This window comes from Crinia signifera, chromosome 5 (genome assembly GCF_055691185.1).
Source record: "Crinia signifera chromosome 5, ASM5569118v1, whole genome shotgun sequence".
Classification (NCBI taxonomy): Eukaryota; Metazoa; Chordata; class Amphibia; order Anura; family Myobatrachidae; genus Crinia; species Crinia signifera.
This window is the reverse complement of record NC_139221.1, coordinates 335550635-335570969: the sequence shown is the minus strand read 5'-3', so window position 1 is coordinate 335570969 and position 20335 is coordinate 335550635. Positions and strand designations below refer to the sequence as shown.

The following is a 20335-nucleotide window of genomic DNA, read 5'->3' as shown; positions in this document are numbered from 1 at the left end:
TTATATAGCGCAGCAGATTCCGTTACAGCGTCTTATATAGCGCAGCAGATTCCGTTACAGCGTCTTATATAGCGCAGCAGATTCCGTTACAGCGTCTTATATAGCGCAGCAGATTCCGTTACAGCGTCTTATATAGCGCAGCAGATTCCGTTACAGCGTCTTATATAGCGCAGCAGATTCCGTTACAGCGTCTTATATAGCGCAGCAGATTCCGTTACAGCGTCTTATATAGCGCAGCAGATTCCGTTACAGCGTCTTATATAGCGCAGCAGATTCCATTACAGCGTCTTATATAGCGCAGCAGATTCCGTTACAGTGTCTTATATAGCGCAGCAGGTTCTGTTACAGTGTCTTATATAGCCCAGCAGATTCCGTTACAGTGTCTTATATAGCGCGGCAGATTCCGTTACAGCGTCTAATATAGCGCAGCAGATTCCGTTACAGTGTCTTATATAGCGCAGCAGATTCCGTTAGTGTCTTATATAGCGCAGCAGATTCCATTACAGTCTCTTATATAGCGCAGCAGATTCCGTTACAGTGTCTTATATAGCGCAGCAGATTCCGTTACAGTGTCTTATATAGTGCAGCAGATTCCGTTACAGTGTCTTATATAGTGCAGCAGATTCCGTTACAGTGTCTTATATAGTGCAGCAGATTCCGTTACAGTGTCTTATATAGCGCAGCAGATTCCGTTACAGTGTCTTATATAGCGCAGCAGATTCCGTTACAGTGTCTTATATAGCGCAGCAGATTCCGTTACAGCGTCTTATATAGTGCAGCAGACTCCGTTACAGCGTCTTATATAGCGCAGCAGATTCCGTTACAGTGTCTTATATAGCGCAGCAGATTCCGTTACAGTGTCTTATATAGCGCAGCAGATTCCGTTACAGTGTCTTATATAGCGCAGCAGATTCCGTTACAGTGTCTTATATAGCGCAGCAGATTCCGTTACAGTGTCTTATATAGCGCAGCAGATTCCGTTACAGCGTCTTATATAGTGCAGCAGACTCCGTTACAGCGTCTTATATAGCGCAGCAGATTCTGTTACAGTGTCTTATATAGCGCAGCAGATTCCGTTACAGCGTCTTATATAGCGCAGCAGATTCTGTTACAGTGTCTTATATAGCGCAGCAGATTCCGTTACAGTGTCTTATATAGCGCAGCAGATTCCGTTACAGCGTCTTATATAGTGCAGCAGACTCCGTTACAGCGTCTTATATAGCGCAGCAGATTCCGTTACAGTGTCTTATATAGCGCAGCAGATTCCGTTGCGCTTTACAATAGTAGACAGTGCTAAAACAAACTGGGTAACAACAGACAGACTTGGAGGTAGGAGGGCCCTGCTGCAAGCTTACAATCTATAGGGATATAGGAGGGAAACACAAGGACAGGTACCAGTAATAGCATAGCAGTCCCACCAAGTTACATGTCCAGAAGGGGAGATATATACATATATACATAAGTGCCTCAGAGGGTTATGTGTGTGGTATATAAATATTATAGGCTTGCCCGAAGTGCATATAAAGGTATCTTTATGCGGTCAGGTGTCCCATCTGACATGATCATTCTGTCAGGTGTGTGCATAAAGGGATCTTGGTACTTGTTTCCTAGCACGGCGCCCACTACATTCATTGCGTAGAGGGGTATTCTGCGTTCGAAAAATCGCATGCGATGCGATTTTTAAAGTTAATGTATTCACTGCTGTTATGTCCCCAGGGCCATCTCATCGCATGGCATCGCACCTCCTGCAAAATCACATGTAATTTTCTGGGGTGCTATGACATTAGGTATACAATAATATGATTGTATGTCCCAAAAATAGGTTTACCGCACCTCCCCCACTATCCACGGCAACCCGAAGTGTGGCGAGCACAGCGGTACGCGCCCTCCGACTTTTTCATTACCCCACTATCCACGTCGGCGTGGAGTTGATTTTATATAGTGTGGCGAGCGCAGCGAGCCCCGCTAGGGGACGCGGAATACAGGTAAAGTAATCCGCGTGCGCTCACCACGCTTCGGGCTCGGTAGCTCGCCACACTATATAAAATCAACTCACGCCGACGTGGATAGTGGGGTAATGAAAAAGTTGGAGGACGCGTTCTGCCGCCCCTCGCCACGCTTCGGGGTGGCGTGGATAGTGGGGGGTGCATTATACCTATTTTTGGAACATACAATCATATTATTGTATACCTAATGTCATGGCATCTCACACCCTATAAAAACACATGCGATTTTGCGGGACATGCGATATACTGGGGTACAATGGCCATAGAAAAAAAGACATAAAAAAAAAAAAAAAAATCACATCGCATTTCCTTACGGTGCCATACGTAGAAAATCTGGGCGCCGTGCCGGGATCTTTGCCTGAAACATTTATGCAGACACAGGCAGGCTTGAACAACGAGTGCTGAAAAGGATATTTTCATTATCCGAAACACTTTGATGTCAGGAACAGTCGCAGTGCAGGAGAAGGAGGACAGAGATGCCTGGAGCCAATGACGCCTACCCATTGTTCAAGCCTGGCTGTGTCTGCAGCGCGGACACCCTTCCCCCATCTCCCACACTGCACTTTTTTATTGTTGTGGATCTCTTGTGCCTCTGGATTACTTACCTTTTACATCTGCGAGTACCATCCTGTGAAAGATACATTTACAGGAACGCGAGACCGAAAACTTGTGTCTGACCATTATATGGTCTAGGAAAGCTAGGCCTGAGATAGGAAAGTTGCAGGCAAAGATACCTTTATGTGCACACCTGACAGAATGTAAGTGTCATCACAGGATATCAGATGGGACACCTGACCGCATAAAGATACCTTTATATTGGAGTTACCTTTCCACCATTGGCCTTCAGCGCTGGTCACCTTAAATATTTTGTGTTTTGCATGTAACTAGGGTTGTGTGTTCACCCTTTTCTCTAGACTAGCCGCTGAAGAGGTCTGAAAAGCGCAAGGTCAAAATTGTTTATATCTGTACCTACTGTACGTTATTGGGCCCCCTCTAATCGCTCTCCTCACACACCCGCCAGGGGCCCGTGCACAATCTCTCCTCACGCCCTCACCATGCCCCCTCCCCAGTCTCTCCTCTCACCCCCGCCATCCCCCCTCCCGAGTCTCTCCTCTCACCCCCGCCATCCCCCCTCCCCAGTCTCTCCTCTCACCCCCGCCATCCCCCTCCCCAGTCTCTCCTCTCACCCCCGCCATCCCCCCTCCCGAGTCTCTCCTCTCACCCCCGCCATCCCCCCTCCCCAGTCTCTCCTCTCGCCCCTGCCATTTCCCCTCCCCAGTCTCTCCTCTCGCCCGCCATTTCCCCTCCCCAGTCTCTCCTCGCGACCCCGCCATTCCCCCTCCCCAGTCTCTCCTCGCGCCCCCACCATTCCCCCTCCCCAGTCTCTCCTCGCGCCCCCACCATTCCCCCTCCCCAGTCTCTCCTCGCGCCCCAACCATTCCCCCTCCCCAGTCTCTCCTCGCGCCCCCACCATTCCCCCTCCCCAGTCTCTCCTTGCGCCCCGCCATTTACCCTCCCCAGTCTCTCCTCGCGCCCCCACCATTCCCCCTCCCCGTCTCTCCTCGCGCCCCCGCCAGGGACCCCTGCCCAGTCTCTCCTCGCGCCCCCGCCATTCCCCCTCCGCAGTCTCTCCTCGCGCCCCCACCATTCGCCCTCCCCAGTCTCTCCTCGCGCCCCCACCATTCCCCCTCCCCAGTCTCTCCTCACGCCACCGCCATTCCCCCTCCCCAGTCTCTCCTCGCCATTTACCCTCCCCAGTCTCTCCTCGCGCCCCCACCATTCCCCCTCCCAGTCTCTCCTCGCGCCCCCGCCAGGGACCCCTGCCCAGTCTCTCCTCGCGCCCCCACCATTCCCCCTCCCCAGTCTCTCCTAGCGCCCCCACCATTCCCCCTCCCCAGTCTCTCCTCGCGCCCCCACCATTCCCCCTCCCCAGTCTCTCCTCGCGCCCCCACCATTCGCCCTCCCCAGTCTCTCCTCGCGCCCCCACCATTCGCCCTCCCCAGTCTCTCCTCGCGCCCCCACCATTCGCCCTCCCCAGTCTCTCCTCGCGCCCTCACCAGTCTCTCCTCGCGCCCCCACCATTCCCCCTATCCAGTCTCTCCTCGCGCCCCCACCATTCGCCCTCCCCAGTCTCTCCTCGCGCCCCCACCATTCCCCCTCCCCAGTCTCTCCTCGCGCCCCCACCATTCCCCCTCCCCAGTCTCTCCTCGCGCCCCCACCATTCGCCCTCCCCAGTCTCTCCTCGCGCCCCCACCATTCGCCCTCCCCAGTCTCTCCTCGCGCCCCTACCATTCCCCCTCCCCAGTCTCTCCTTGCGCCCCGCCAGGGACCCCTGACCAGTCTCTCCTCGCGCCCCCGCCAGGGACCCTGCCCAGTCTCTCCTTGCGCCCTTGCCATTCGTCCTCACCAGTCTCACCACGCGCCCCTCCAGGGGCCCCTCCCCGGTCTCTCCTCACACACCCGGCAGGGGCCCCTCCCCTGTCTCTCCTCACACACCCGGCAGGAGCCCCGTCTCCTCTGGTAGTGGGGAGTGTAAGGCCGTAGCCGGTGGGTCAGGTGCGCTCTGTACCCGGGGTTATCCTCACCTGTAGCGGACGCCAACTTCGTCCTCTCTCTCGCTGCACGTGTTCCAATTCCGCGTCACGTGACGCACACCCCGACCGCTGATTCGTCGGCCTCTATTGCTGCACCTGGGTGTACCAAGATGGCGGACCAACTAATCAACAGCTTGGACGTCAATTAGCCCCGCCCACTACATGCGCGGCAGCTGCAAAAGGTGGAGGAAGCGCGTGTTTTACTGTGGCCCCCAGAGAGCCAGCCCGGGGCCCTATCCTGTCACTGAACGACTGTGAGTGCACCTCAGCCTATCTCTGTATACTGCACCCTGCGTATCTATACATACATACCTCCCAGCATGCCCCTCTCCAGGAGGACACAGTGCTCTGTATACTGCACCCTGAGTATCTATACATACATACCTCCCAGCATGCCCCTCTCCAGGAGGACACAGTGCTCTGTATACTGCACCCTGCATATCTATACATACATACCTCCCAGCATGCCCCTCTCCAGGGGGACACAGTGCTCTGTATACTGCACCCTGTGTATCTATACATACATACCTCCCAGCATGCCCCTCTCCAGGAGGACACAGTGCTCTGTATACTGCACCCTGCGTATCTATACATACATACCTCCCAGCATGCCCCTCTCCAGGGGGACACAGTGCTCTGTATACTGCACCCTGTGTATCTATACATACATACCTCCCAGCATGCCCCTCTCCAGGAGGACACAGTGCTCTGTATACTGCACCCTGCGTATCTATACATACATACATACCTCCCAGCATGCCCCTCTCCAGGGGGACACAGTGCTCTGTATACTGCACCCTGTGTATCTATACATACATACCTCCCAGCATGCCCCTCTCCAGGAGGACACAGTGCTCTGTATACTGCACCCTGCGTATCTATACATACATACCTCCCAGCATGCCCCTCTTCAGGGGGACACAGTGCTCTGTATACTGCACCCTGCGTATCTATACATACATACCTCCCAGCATGCCCCTCTCCAGGAGGACACAGTGCTCTGTATACTGCACCCTGTGTATCTATACATACATACCTCCCAGCATGCCCCTCTCCAGGGGGACACAGTGCTCTGTATACTGCACCCTGCGTATCTATACATACATACATACCTCCCAGCATGCCCCTCTCCAGGGGGACACAGTGCTCTGTATACTGCACCCTGTGTATCTATACATACATACCTCCCAGCATGCCCCTCTCCAGGGGGACACAGTGCTCTGTATACTGCACCCTGCGTATCTATACATACATACATACCTCCCAGCATGCCCCTCTCCAGGAGGACACAGTGCTCTGTATACTGCACCCTGCGTATCTATACATACATACATACATACATACCTCCCAGCATGCCCCTCTTCAGGGGGACACAGTGCTCTGTATACTGCACCCTGCGTATCTATACATACATACCTCCCAGCATGCCCCTCTCCAGGAGGACACAGTGCTCTGTATACTGCACCCTGCGTATCTATACATACATACATACATACATACCTCCCAGCATGCCCCTCTCCAGGAGGACACAGTGCTCTGTATACTGCACCCTGTGTATCTATACATACATACATACATACCTCCCAGCATGCCCCTCTCCAGGAGGACACAGTGCTCTGTATACTGCACCCTGCGTATCTATACATACATACATACATACCTCCCAGCATGCCCCTCTCCAGGAGGACACAGTGCTCTGTATACTGCACCCTGCGTATCTATCTATACATACATACCTCCCAGCATGCCCCTCTCCAGGAGGACACAGTGCTCTGTATACTGCACCCTGCGTATCTATCTATACATACATACCTCCCAGCATGCCCCTCTCCAGGGGGACACAGTGCTCTGTATACTGCACCCTGCGTATCTATCTATACATGCATACATACCTCCCAGCATGCCCCTCTCCAAGGGGACACAGTGCTCTGTATACTGCACCCTGCGTATCTATACATACATACATACCTCCCAGCATGCCCCTCTCCAGGAGGACACAGTGCTCTGTATACTGCACCCTGCGTATCTATCTATACATACATACCTCCCAGCATGCCCCTCTCCAGGAGGACACAGTGCTCTGTATACTGCACCCTGCCTATCTATACATACATACATACCTCCCAGCATGCCCCTCTCCAGGAGGACACAGTGCTCTGTATACTGCACCCTGCGTATCTATACATACATACATACCTCCCAGCATGCCCCTCTCCAGGAGGACACAGTGCTCTGTATACTGCACCCTGCGTATCTATCTATACATACATACCTCCCAGCATGCCCCTCTCCAGGAGGACACAGTGCTCTGTATACTGCACCCTGCGTATCTATACATACATACCTCCCAGCATGCCCCTCTCCAGGAGGACACAGTGCCCTGTATACTGCACCCTGCGTATCTATACATACATACCTCCCAGCATGCCCCTCTCCAGGAGGACACAATGCTATGTATACTGCACCCTGCGTATCTATCTATACATACATACCTCCCAGCATGCCCCTCTCCAGGAGGACACAGTGCCCTGTATACTGCACCCTGCGTATCTATACATACATACCTCCCAGCATGCCCCTCTCCAGGAGGACACAATGCTATGTATACTGCACCCTGCGTATCTATCTATACATACATACCTCCCAGCATGCCCCTCTCCAGGAGGACACAGTGCTCTGTATACTGCACCCTGCATATCTATACATACATACCTCCCAGCATGCCCCTCTCCAGGAGGACACAGTGCTCTGTATACTGCACCCTGCGTATCTATCTATACATACATACCTCCCAGCATGCCCCTCTCCAGGAGGACACAGTGCTCTGTATACTGCACCCTGCGTATCTATACATACATACATACCTCCCAGCATGCCCCTCTCCAGGAGGACACAGTGCTCTGTATACTGCACCCTGCGTATCTATACATACATACATACCTCCCAGCATGCCCCTCTCCAGGAGGACACAGTGCTCTGTATACTGCACCCTGCGTATCTATCTATACATACATACCTCCCAGCATGCCCCTCTCCAGGAGGACACAGTGCTCTGTATACTGCACCCTGCGTATCTATACATACATACCTCCCAGCATGCCCCTCTCCAGGAGGACACAGTGCTCTGTATACTGCACCCTGCATATCTATCTATACATACATACCTCCCAGCATGCCCCTCTCCAGGAGGACACAGTGCTCTGTATACTGCACCCTGCGTATCTATCTATACATACATACCTCCCAGCAAGCCCCTCTCCAGGAGGACACAGTGCCCTGTATACTGCACCCTGCGTATCTATGCATACATACCTCCCAGCATGCCCCTCTCCAGGAGGACACAATGCTATGTATACTGCACCCTGCGTATCTATCTATACATACATACCTCCCAGCATGCCCCTCTCCAGGAGGACACAGTGCTCTGTATACTGCACCCTGCGTATCTATACATACATACCTCCCAGCATGCCCCTCTCCAGGAGGACACAGTGCTCTGTATACTGCACCCTGCGTATCTATCTATACATACATACCTCCCAGCATGCCCCTCTCCAGGAGGACACAGTGCTCTGTATACTGCACCCTGTGTATCTATACATACATACCTCCCAGCATGCCCCTTTCCAGGAGGACACAGTGCTCTGTATACTGCACCCTGCGTATCTATACATACATACATACCTCCCAGCATGCCCCTCTCCAGGAGGACACAGTGCTCTGTATACTGCACCCTGCGTATCTATACATACATACATACCTCAAAGCATGCCCCTCTCCAGGAGGACACAGTGCTCTGTACACTGCACCCTGCGTATCTATACATACATACATACCTCCCAGCATGCCCCTCTCCAGGAGGACACAGTGCTCTGTATACTGCACCCGGCGTATCTATACATACATACCTCCCAGCATGCCCCTCTCCAGGAGGACACAGTGCTCTGTATACTGCACCCTGCGTATCTATCTATACATACATACCTCCCAGCATGCCCCTCTCCAGGAGGACACAGTGCTCTGTATACTGCACCCTGTGTATCTATACATACATACCTTCCAGCATGCCCCTCTCCAGGAGAACACAGTGCTCTGTGTACTGCACCCTGCGTATATATACATACATACATACCTCCCAGCATGCCCCTCTCCAGGGGGACACAGTGCTCTGTATACTGCACCCCGCGTATCTATACATACATACATACCTCCCAGCATGCCCCTCTCCAGGGGGACACAGTGCTCTGTATACTGCACCCTGCGTATCTATACATACATACCTCCCAGCATGCCCCTCTCCAGGGGGACACAGTGCTGTGTATACTGCACCCTGCATATATATACATACATACATACATACCTCCCAGCATGCCCCTCTCCAGGAGGACATAGTGCTCTGAATACTGCACCCTGCGTATCTATACATACATACATACCTCCCAGCATGCCCCTCTCCAGGGGGACACAGTGCTCTGTATCTGTATACTGCACCCTACGTATCTATCTATACCTACATACATACCTCCCAGCATGCCCCTCTCCAGGAGGACACAGTGCTCTGTATACTGCACCCTGTGTATCTATACATACATACCTCCCAGCATGCCCCTCTCCAGGAGGACACAGTGCTCTGTATACTGCACCCTGCGTATCTATACATACATACATACCTCCCAGCATGCCCCTCTCCAGGAGGACACAGTGCTCTGTATACTGCACCCTGCGTATCTATCTATACATACATACATACATACCTCCCAGCATGCCCCTCTCCAGGAGGACACAGTGCTCTGTATACTGCACCCTGCGTATCTATACATACATACCTCCCAGCATGCCCCTCTCCAGGAGGACACAGTGCTCTGTATACTGCACCCTGCGTATCTATCTATACATACATACATACCTCCCAGCATGCCCCTCTCCAGGAGGACACAGTGCTCTGTATACTGCACCCTGCGTATCTATACATACATACCTCCCAGCATGCCCCTCTCCAGGTGGACACAGTGCTCCGTATACTGCACCCTGCGTATCTATACATACATACATACATACCTCCCAGCATGCCCCTCTCCAGGAGGACACAGTGCTCTGTATACTGCACCCTGCATATCTATCTATACATACATACCTCCCAGCATGCCCCTCTCCAGGAGGACACAGTGCTCAGTATACTGAACCCTGCGTATCTATCTATACATACATACATCCCAGCATGCCCCTCTCCAGGAGGACACAGTGCTCCGTATACTGCACCCTGCGTATCTATCTATACATACATACATACCTCCCAGCATGCCCCTCTCCAGGAGGACACAGTGCTCTGTATACTGCACCCTGCTCATCTATACATACATACATACCTCCCAGCATGCCCCTCTCCAGGAGGACACAGTGCTCTGTATACTGCACCCTGCGTATCTATACATACATACATACCTCCCAGCATGCCCCTCTCCAGGAGGACACAGTGCTCTGTATACTGCACCCTGCGTATCTATCTATACATACCTCCCAGCATGCCCCTCTCCAGGGGGACACAGTGCTCTGTATACTGCACCCTGCGTATCTATCTATACATACATACCTCCCAGCATGCCCCTCTCCAGGAGGACACAATGCTCTGTATACTGCACCCTGCGTATCTATACATACATATCTCCCAGCATGCCCCTCTCCAGGGGGACACAGTGCTCTGTATACTGCACCCCGCGTATCTATACATACATACATACATACCTCTCAGCATGCCCCTCTCCAGGAGGACACAGTGCTCTGTATACTGCACCCTGCGTATCTATATACATACCTCCCAGCATGCCCCTCTCCAGGAGGACACAGTGCTCCGTATACTGCACCCTGCGTATCTATCTATACATACATACATACCTCCCAGCATGCCCCTCTCCAGGAGGACACAGTGCTCTGTATACTGCACCCTGCTTATCTATACATACATACATACCTCCCAGCATGCCCCACTCCAGGAGGACACAATGCTCTGTATACTGCACCCTGCGTATCTATACATACATATCTCCCAGCATGCCCCTCTCCAGGGGGACACAGTGCTCTGTATACTGCACCCCGCGTATCTATACATACATACATACATACATACCTCCCAGCATGCCCCTCTCCAGGAGGACACAGTGCTCTGTATACTGCACCCTGCGTATCTATCTATACATCTCTTATATATTTAGCCAGATGTCACTCAAAAGCAGTGTAGCTAACGGTGGGCGGGGTTCCACGGGTGATTGACAGGCCCGTCCACTGTTATCCACACTGCAAAACCTGCGGTACCACGTTCTACACAGCCTAAGTCCTACACACCAAGCTCCCGCCCCCTTCTCTCCACGGCTGCACACCACGCGCGTGCTGGGTATGTATGTACACTGCTGGGGAGGGGGGTGGACATACCCAGCATGATAGATGACACAATGCAATGTATAGGCCAGGCTGCCACGCTGCATGTTCCCCCACTGCCAGAAGTGTCCCCACGGTCCTCTGCACCAGCGCCACACATTTTATCAATGTCTTGCCCACATACCACTATTATACAGCCTCCTGCTCTCATGCCCCCTCACTCCCTCCCAGTGGGAGGAGACGCTCACCCACTGCCGGCAGCTGCACACTGTCCCCCACCCTCCTCCAGTTCTAGGGATGCCCATCGACCATCAATGATTTCAAATCATCGATGGTTTATGGCCGATGATGAATACTTTTGGCATCAATGTGGGAGGACCAGATGGTTTCCCTACATCGATGGCAAAGGAGAACCAATCAAGTTTCAAATTTTTTTTGTCCCACGGTCTATTCAGTCAGATATAATGGATGACCCTCGATAGCTATTATCGATGGCAGGGAGCAAAATCGCCATCAATACCAACCATCGATGGTGTCTGCACCAATGCCCATCCCTACTCTGCAACAGCCAAAAACCTTTACTTCCCCTCATGCCCACACACCTCTATCACTGCCCTGCCTCCTGTTTTCCTGCCCCGTAACTTCCGCCAGTGGGGACCCGCTCACCCTGTGTTGCCCACATTCCCCTATCATGCTTTACCACCCAGCCTCCTGCTCTCATGCACCCTAACTCTCACCCAGTAGGAGGAGACACTGACTCAGGGCCACCGTCCTGTACTCCTGTGCTGCCACGCTGGACCCTCACCCACTGGCAGAAGCTGCACAGTGTCTCCCACCCTCCTCTTTAGTCCCCCTTATGCCCACACACCCCTATCACTACCCAGCCTCCTGTTTTCCTGTGTCGTGACCTCCACCAGTGGGGAGCCGCTGACTCAAAAACACCCTACTATACTATTGCACACACACACCTAAACAACACGCACCCCCCCACACACACACACACAAATGTCACTGTACCCTCCACACTATCAATTAGGGTGGCCAATCCCGGGATCGGCGGGATCCCGGGATTTGGCCTCAAACACCCTGAGATTTGAATCCCGGGATTGGAGTTTCCAATCCCCCGATTTCCGGAATTGAAAAAGTGCTCCGGGATTGGCTTCCCTACTATCAATGTACATCTTACTCTGTAACCGCTTTTTAATTAAACAAAACAATACACACCCCCTTCCACATCATATGCTCTCTATGTAACACATTTCACCTATAACTCAAGTTGCAATACAGGCATCTTACATACAATTCTAACCATATTTCTCACAATACAAACGTTCACAAATTAAGGGGGCGCAGCCCCTTACGCCGGTGTGAAGAGCGCCCGTAGGGTGCGATGAATCACCTAGTGTGTGTGTATATATATATATATATATATATATATAAGGGGCAGCCCCTTACGACGGTGTGAAGAGCGCCTGTAGGGCGCGATGAATCACCTAGTGTGTGTATATATATACGGGGCAGTACGGACGGTGTAATGGTTACATTACTGCCTCACAGCACTGAGGTCATGGGTTCTATCCCCACCATGTGTTATATATACGGGGCAGTACGGACGGTGTAATGGTTACATTACTGCCTCACATCGCTGAGGTCATGGGTTCTATCCCCACCATGTGTTATATATACGAGGCAGTACGGATGGTGTAATGGTTACATTACTGCCACACAGCGCTGAGGTCATGGGTTCTATCCCCACCATGTGTTATATATACAGGGCAGTACGGACGGTGTAATGGTTACATTACTGCCTCACAGCGCTGAGGTCATGGGTTCTATCCCCACCATGTGTTATATATACGGGGCAGTACGGATGGTGTAATGGTTACATTACTGCCACACAGCGCTGAGGTCATGGGTTCTATCCCCACCATGTGTTATATATACAGGGCAGTACGGACGGTGTAATGGTTACATTACTGCCTCACAGCGCTGAGGTCATGGGTTCTATCCCCACCATGTGTTATATATACGGGGCAGTACGGACGGTGTAATGGTTACATTACTGCCTCACAGCGCAGAGGTCATGGGTTCTATCCCCACCATGTGTTATATATACAGGGCAGTACGGATGGTGTAATGGTTAGCATTACTGCCTCACATCGCTGAGGTCATGGGTTCTATCCCCACCATGTGTTATATATACGGGGCAGTACGGATTGTGTAATGGTTACATTACTGCCTCACAGCGCTGAGGTCATGGGTTCTATCCCCACCATGTGTTATATATACGGGGCAGTACGGACGGTGTAATGGTTAGCATTACTGCCTCACAGCACTGAGGTCATGGGTTCTATCCCCACCATGTGTTATATATACAGGGCAGTACGGACGGTGTAATGGTTATATTACTGCCTCACAGCACTGAGGTCATGGGTTCTATCCCCACCATGTGTTATATATACAGGGCAGTACGGACGGTGTAATGGTTACATTACTGCCTCACATCGCTGAGGTCATGGGTTCTATCCCCACCATGTGTTATATATACGGGGCAGTACGGATGGTGTAATGGTTACATTACTGCCACACAGCGCTGAGGTCATGGGTTCTATCCCCACCATGTGTTATATATACGGGGCAGTACGGACGGTGTAATGGTTACATTACTGCCTCACAGCGCTGAGGTCATGGGTTCTATCCCCACCATGTGTTATATATACGGGGCAGTACGGATGGTGTAATGGTTACATTACTGCCACACAGCGCTGAGGTCATGGGTTCTATCCCCACCATGTGTTATATATACAGGGCAGTACGGACGGTGTAATGGTTACATTACTGCCTCACAGCGCAGAGGTCATGGATTCTATCCCCACCATGTGTTATATATACAGGGCAGTACGGATTGTGTAATGGTTATATTACTGCCTCACAGCACTGAGGTCATGGGTTCTATCCCCACCATGTGTTATATATACGGGGCAGTACGGATTGTGTAATGGTTATATTACTGCCTCACAGCACTGAGGTCATGGGTTCTATCCCCACCTTGTGTTATATATACGGGGCAGTACGGACGGTGTAATGGTTACATTACTGCCTCACAGCGCTGAGGTCATGGGTTCTATCCCCACCATGTGTTATATATACGGGGCAGTACGGATTGTGTAATGGTTATATTACTGCCTCACAGCACTGAGGTCATGGGTTCTATCCCCACCTTGTGTTATATATACGGGGCAGTACGGACGGTGTAATGGTTACATTACTGCCTCACAGCGCTGAGGTCATGGGTTCTATCCCCACCATGTGTTATATATACGGGGCAGTACGGATGGTGTAATGGTTACATTACTGCCTCACAGCGCTGAGGTCATGGGTTCTATCCCCACCATGTGTTATATATATACGGGGCAGTATGGATGGTGTAATGGTTAGCATTACTGCCTCACAGCACTGAGGTCATGGGTTCTATCCCCACCATGTGTTATATATACGGGGCAGTACGGACGGTGTAATGGTTACATTACTGCCTCACAGCGCTGAGGTCATGGGTTCTATTCCCACCATGTGTTATATATACGGGGCAGTACGGACGGTGTAATGGTTACATTACTGCCTCACAGCACTGAGGTCATGGGTTCTATCCCCACCATGTGCTATATATACAGGGCAGTACGGATGGTGTAATGGTTAGCATTACTGCCTCACAGCACTGAGGTCATGGGTTCTATTCCCACCATGTGTTATATATACAGGGCAGTACGGATGGTGTAATGGTTACATTACTGCCTCACAGCACTGAGGTCATGGGTTCTATCCCACCATGTGTTATATATACGGGGCAGTACGGACGGTGTAATGGTTACATTACTGCCTCACAGCTCTGAGGTCATGGGTTCTATCCCCACCATGTGTTATATATACAGGGCAGTACGGATGGTGTAATGGTTACATTACTGCCTCACAGCACTGAGGTCATAGGTCCTATCTCACCATGTGTTATATATACGGGGCAGTACGGACGGTGTAATGGTTAGCATTACTGCCTCACAGCACTGAGGTCATGGGTTCTATCCCACCATGTGTTATATATACGGGGCAGTACGGACGGTGTAATGGTTACATTACTGCCTCACAGCTCTGAGGTCATGGGTTCTATCCCCACCATGTGTTATATATACAGGGCAGTACGGATGGTGTAATGGTTACATTACTGCCTCACAGCGCTGAGGTCATGGGTTCTATCCCCACCATGTGTTATATATATACGGGGCAGTATGGATGGTGTAATGGTTAGCATTACTGCCTCACAGCACTGAGGTCATGGGTTCTATCCCCACCATGTGTTATATATACGGGGCAGTACGGACGGTGTAATGGTTACATTACTGCCTCACAGCGCTGAGGTCATGGGTTCTATTCCCACCATGTGTTATATATACGGGGCAGTACGGACGGTGTAATGGTTACATTACTGCCTCACAGCACTGAGGTCATGGGTTCTATCCCCACCATGTGCTATATATACAGGGCAGTACGGATGGTGTAATGGTTAGCATTACTGCCTCACAGCACTGAGGTCATGGGTTCTATTCCCACCATGTGTTATATATACAGGGCAGTACGGATGGTGTAATGGTTACATTACTGCCTCACAGCACTGAGGTCATAGGTCCTATCTCACCATGTGTTATATATACGGGGCAGTACGGACGGTGTAATGGTTAGCATTACTGCCTCACAGCACTGAGGTCATGGGTTCTATCCCACCATGTGTTATATATACGGGGCAGTACGGACGGTGTAATGGTTACATTACTGCCTCACAGCTCTGAGGTCATGGGTTCTATCCCCACCATGTGTTATATATACAGGGCAGTACGGATGGTGTAATGGTTACATTACTGCCTCACAGCACTGAGGTCATGGGTTCTATCCCCACCATGTGTTATATATACAGGGCAGTACGGGTGGTGTAATGGTTATATTACTGCCTCACAGCACTGAGGTCATGGGTTCTATCCCCACCATGTGTTATATATACGGGGCAGCACGGATGGTGTAATGGTTAGCATTACTGCCTCACAGCGCTGAGGTCATGGGTTCTATTCCCACCATGTGTTATATATACAGGGCAGTACGGATGGTGTAATGGTTACATTACTGCCTCACAACACAGAGGTCATGGGTTCTATTCCCACCTTGTGTTATATATATATATATACTGGGCAGCACGGACGGTGTAATGGTTAGCATTACTGCCTCACAGTGCTGAGGTCATGGGTTCTATCCCCACCATGTGTTATATATACAGGGCAGTACGGATGGTGTAATGGTTACATTACTGCCACACAGTACTGAGGTCATGGGTTCTATCCCCATCATGTGTTATATATACGGAACAGTACGGATGGTGTAATGGTTACATTACTGCCTCACAGCGCTGAGGTCATGGGTTCTATCCCCACCATGTGTTATATATACAGGGCAGTACGGATGGTGTAATGGTTAGTATTACTGCCTCACAGCGCTGAGGTCATGGGTTCTATTCCCACCATGTGTTATATATACGGGGCAGTACGGACGGTGTAATGGTTACATTACTGCCTCACAGCGCTGAGGTCATGGGTTCTATTCCCACCATGTGTTATATATACGGGGCAGTACGGACGGTGTAATGGTTACATTACTGCCTCACAGCGCTGAGGTCATGGGTTCTATTCCCACCATGTGTTATATATACGGGGCAGTACGGACGGTGTAATGGTTACATTACTGCCTCACAGCACTGAGGTCATGGGTTCTATCCCCACCATGTGCTATATATACAGGGCAGTACGGATGGTGTAATGGTTAGCATTACTGCCTCACAGCACTGAGGTCATGGGTTCTATTCCCACCATGTGTTATATATACAGGGCAGTACGGATGGTGTAATGGTTACATTACTGCCTCACAGCACTGAGGTCATAGGTCCTATCTCACCATGTGTTATATATACGGGGCAGTACGGACGGTGTAATGGTTAGCATTACTGCCTCACAGCACTGAGGTCATGGGTTCTATCCCACCATGTGTTATATATACGGGGCAGTACGGACGGTGTAATGGTTACATTACTGCCTCACAGCTCTGAGGTCATGGGTTCTATCCCCACCATGTGTTATATATACAGGGCAGTACGGATGGTGTAATGGTTACATTACTGCCTCACAGCACTGAGGTCATGGGTTCTATCCCCACCATGTGTACAGGGCAGTACGGGTGGTGTAATGGTTATATTACTGCCTCACAGCACTGAGGTCATGGGTTCTATCCCCACCATGTGTTATATATACGGGGCAGCACGGATGGTGTAATGGTTAGCATTACTGCCTCACAGCGCTGAGGTCATGGGTTCTATTCCCACCATGTGTTATATATACAGGGCAGTACGGATGGTGTAATGGTTACATTACTGCCTCACAGCACAGAGGTCATGGGTTCTATTCCCACCTTGTGTTATATATATATATATACTGGGCAGCACGGACGGTGTAATGGTTAGCATTACTGCCTCACAGTGCTGAGGTCATGGGTTCTATCCCCACCATGTGTTATATATACAGGGCAGTACGGATGGTGTAATGGTTACATTACTGCCACACAGTACTGAGGTCATGGGTTCTATCCCCATCATGTGTTATATATACGGGGCAGTACGGATGGTGTAATGGTTACATTACTGCCTCACAGCGCTGAGGTCATGGGTTCTATCCCCACCATGTGTTATATATACAGGGCAGTACGGATGGTGTAATGGTTAGTATTACTGCCTCACAGCGCTGAGGTCATGGGTTCTATTCCCACCATGTGTTATATATACGGGGCAGTACGGACGGTGTAATGGTTACATTACTGCCTCACAGCGCTGAGGTCATGGGTTCTATTCCCACCATGTGTTATATATACGGGGCAGTACGGACGGTGTAATGGTTACATTACTGCCTCACAGCACTGAGGTCATGGGTTCTATCCCCACCATGTGCTATATATACAGGGCAGTACGGATGGTGTAATGGTTAGCATTACTGCCTCACAGCACTGAGGTCATGGGTTCTATTCCCACCATGTGTTATATATACAGGGCAGTACGGATGGTGTAATGGTTACATTACTGCCTCACAGCACTGAGGTCATAGGTCCTATCTCACCATGTGTTATATATACGGGGCAGTACGGACGGTGTAATGGTTAGCATTACTGCCTCACAGCACTGAGGTCATGGGTTCTATCCCACCATGTGTTATATATACGGGGCAGTACGGATTGTGTAATGGTTATATTACTGCCTCACAGCACTGAGGTCATGGGTTCTATCCCCACCTTGTGTTATATATACGGGGCAGTACGGACGGTGTAATGGTTACATTACTGCCTCACAGCGCTGAGGTCATGGGTTCTATCCCCACCATGTGTTATATATATACGGGGCAGTATGGATGGTGTAATGGTTAGCATTACTGCCTCACAGCACTGAGGTCATGGGTTCTATCCCCACCATGTGTTATATATACGGGGCAGTACGGACGGTGTAATGGTTACATTACTGCCTCACAGCGCTGAGGTCATGGGTTCTATTCCCACCATGTGTTATATATACGGGGCAGTACGGACGGTGTAATGGTTACATTACTGCCTCACAGCACTGAGGTCATGGGTTCTATCCCCACCATGTGCTATATATACAGGGCAGTACGGATGGTGTAATGGTTAGCATTACTGCCTCACAGCACTGAGGTCATGGGTTCTATTCCCACCATGTGTTATATATACAGGGCAGTACGGATGGTGTAATGGTTACATTACTGCCTCACAGCACTGAGGTCATGGGTTCTATCCCACCATGTGTTATATATACGGGGCAGTACGGACGGTGTAATGGTTACATTACTGCCTCACAGCTCTGAGGTCATGGGTTCTATCCCCACCATGTGTTATATATACAGGGCAGTACGGATGGTGTAATGGTTACATTACTGCCTCACAGCACTGAGGTCATAGGTCCTATCTCACCATGTGTTATATATACGGGGCAGTACGGACGGTGTAATGGTTAGCATTACTGCCTCACAGCACTGAGGTCATGGGTTCTATCCCACCATGTGTTATATATACGGGGCAGTACGGACGGTGTAATGGTTACATTACTGCCTCACAGCTCTGAGGTCATGGGTTCTATCCCCACCATGTGTTATATATACAGGGCAGTACGGATGGTGTAATGGTTACATTACTGCCTCACAGCGCTGAGGTCATGGGTTCTATCCCCACCATGTGTTATATATATACGGGGCAGTATGGATGGTGTAATGGTTAGCATTACTGCCTCACAGCACTGAGGTCATGGGTTCTATCCCCACCATGTGTTATATATACGGGGCAGTACGGACGGTGTAATGGTTACATTACTGCCTCACAGCGCTGAGGTCATGGGTTCTATTCCCACCATGTGTTATATATACGGGGCAGTACGGACGGTGTAATGGTTACATTACTGCCTCACAGCACTGAGGTCATGGGTTCTATCCCCACCATGTGCTATATATACAGGGCAGTACGGATGGTGTAATGGTTAGCATTACTGCCTCACAGCACTGAGGTCATGGGTTCTATTCCCACCATGTGTTATATATACAGGGCAGTACGGATGGTGTAATGGTTACATTACTGCCTCACAGCACTGAGGTCATGGGTTCTATCCCACCATGTGTTATATATACGGGGCAGTACGGACGGTGTAATGGTTACATTACTGCCTCACAGCTCTGAGGTCATGGGTTCTATCCCCACCATGTGTTATATATACAGGGCAGTACGGATGGTGTAATGGTTACATTACTGCCTCACAGCACTGAGGTCATAGGTCCTATCTCACCATGTGTTATATATACGGGGCAGTACGGACGGTGTAATGGTTAGCATTACTGCCTCACAGCACTGAGGTCATGGGTTCTATCCCACCATGTGTTATATATACGGGGCAGTACGGACGGTGTAATGGTTACATTACTGCCTCACAGCTCTGAGGTCATGGGTTCTATCCCCACCATGTGTTATATATACAGGGCAGTACGGATGGTGTAATGGTTACATTACTGCCTCACAGCGCTGAGGTCATGGGTTCTATCCCCACCATGTGTTATATATATACGGGGCAGTATGGATGGTGTAATGGTTAGCATTACTGCCTCACAGCACTGAGGTCATGGGTTCTATCCCCACCATGTGTTATATATACGGGGCAGTACGGACGGTGTAATGGTTACATTACTGCCTCACAGCGCTGAGGTCATGGGTTCTATTCCCACCATGTGTTAT

The 20335-nt window shown here is 50.6% G+C and overlaps 2 protein-coding genes across 8 annotated transcripts in view; one reads left to right on the top strand and one right to left on the bottom strand.

Moving 5' to 3' along the window:
* The window catches only part of SLC52A2 (solute carrier family 52 member 2), a 76907-nt gene extending 72186 nt beyond the window's left edge, over positions 1 to 4721 (bottom strand). For 4 of the 7 annotated variants that reach the window (XM_083145088.1, XM_083145090.1, XM_083145091.1 and 1 more), the window contains exon 1: positions 4592 to 4721. The gene's annotated coding sequence lies outside the window, so the exon portion shown is untranslated. The remainder of the gene's footprint in view (positions 1 to 4591) is intronic. The other 3 variants (XM_083145089.1, XM_083145095.1, XM_083145092.1) reach the window with 3 other exon arrangements.
* The window catches only part of FBXL6 (F-box and leucine rich repeat protein 6), a 119732-nt gene continuing 104098 nt past the window's right edge, over positions 4702 to 20335 (top strand). Inside the window, exon 1 of the mRNA XM_083145087.1 lies at positions 4702 to 4854. The gene's annotated coding sequence lies outside the window, so the exon portion shown is untranslated. The remainder of the gene's footprint in view (positions 4855 to 20335) is intronic.